This window comes from Nicotiana tabacum, chromosome 19, assembly GCF_000715075.1.
Source record: "Nicotiana tabacum cultivar K326 chromosome 19, ASM71507v2, whole genome shotgun sequence".
NCBI classification, from domain to species: Eukaryota; Viridiplantae; Streptophyta; class Magnoliopsida; order Solanales; family Solanaceae; genus Nicotiana; species Nicotiana tabacum.
In genome coordinates, this window is record NC_134098.1 from 13,008,835 (window position 1) to 13,010,225 (window position 1,391).

Sequence of the window (1,391 nt, forward strand, 5' to 3'; positions counted from 1 at the left end):
TTGTGTGTTTGATGTTGATATGCTTATGGTTGTTGATAATGAGTATCATGGCTCGATGTATTCTAGGTGGACCGATGTGGGATTGGGTCATGCATCGTAGCGACGTTATGCTAGGATATGATCCTTTGTACTTATTTCGTGTGTTATGTTTCCCTTTGTGTGGTGGATTGATAACATTGCACTTCACGGTGGTATCTGTTGAGCTGGAGGGATAGTTTATTCATTTCCATTCTCTTTCCATTATTAGGTATATTTGAGTTATTGTTCGTTGGTGCACGAATTTCATGGTATGTAGCTCTAAGTAAGATTTGTGTGACATGTCGGTCGATTAGCTTGTACTGGATGAGGTGGGGTTATTGGGCCTGAAATGAGTGCCATTGGATTTGATTAAGGTATGTTTGCAAGAATTGTGATACTAGTCGACTTAGATTTTGTCTATGGTCCTTATTGGGCAAGAGATCTCCACGATTTGTTAATTAGATGGGTGCTTATGAGTTTCTATATGTTTCTTTCATCATTGGTAGTGTACGAAGGTTCATAACAAGTTTTTACTTGATATGATGTTTGTTACCGGTGTCAGGCTGGTTATCGAGCAGCTATTGTGTCGGAAGTTATTGCTATGAGTATTTGAGTTATGTGATATTTGAGTTATGTGGTATATCATGTGGTTATGTCTTGAGATGTGGTTATGGATTGATACAACTTGTTCAGAGTTATACGGTGCATAGATACAAGAATCGTGTCATATAATGAGTTCCGGATGTTGGGGATTTGGGTTTTAAGATTTATAGCCTAAGGTTGAAGTAAGGATCCTCTGATCACCCATGGTTATGTGTATGGTGAGGGTATATGGTGATTTGATGGATTTGGAACGACTCTTGGCACGTTCGATGACGAACGCATGTTTAAGTGGGGGAGAATGTAACGACCCGACCGGTCGTTTTTAGCTTTAGCGTTCCATTCGGTGGTTTGAGACTTTGAGTAGATTCATATTATGTGTATGGCTGGTTCCGGTTTCGAGCGATTCGGGATTGATTTGGAAGAATGATTCTCGTTTTTGAAGCTTTAAGTTGGAAGAGTTGACCAAGGTTTGACTTTTGGGTAAACGGATTCAGAATCAAATTTTAATTATTCCAATAAGTTTGTATGATAACTTTGGACATGTCCACAAAGTTTGGTTATATTCCGATGAAGTTTTGATAAGTTTATGTTGTATGGTGATTGTTTTCAGTTTTAACGTTGATTTGAGCATAAATATTACCATATTGAGTAAACAACCTTTGATTCATGTTTCGACTAAACCATTATATCTTTATCATAATTTTGGAACCATAGCAACTGAAATCAACACGTTTCGACATCGTATGAGGAATTTATGGTCATTTTACTAA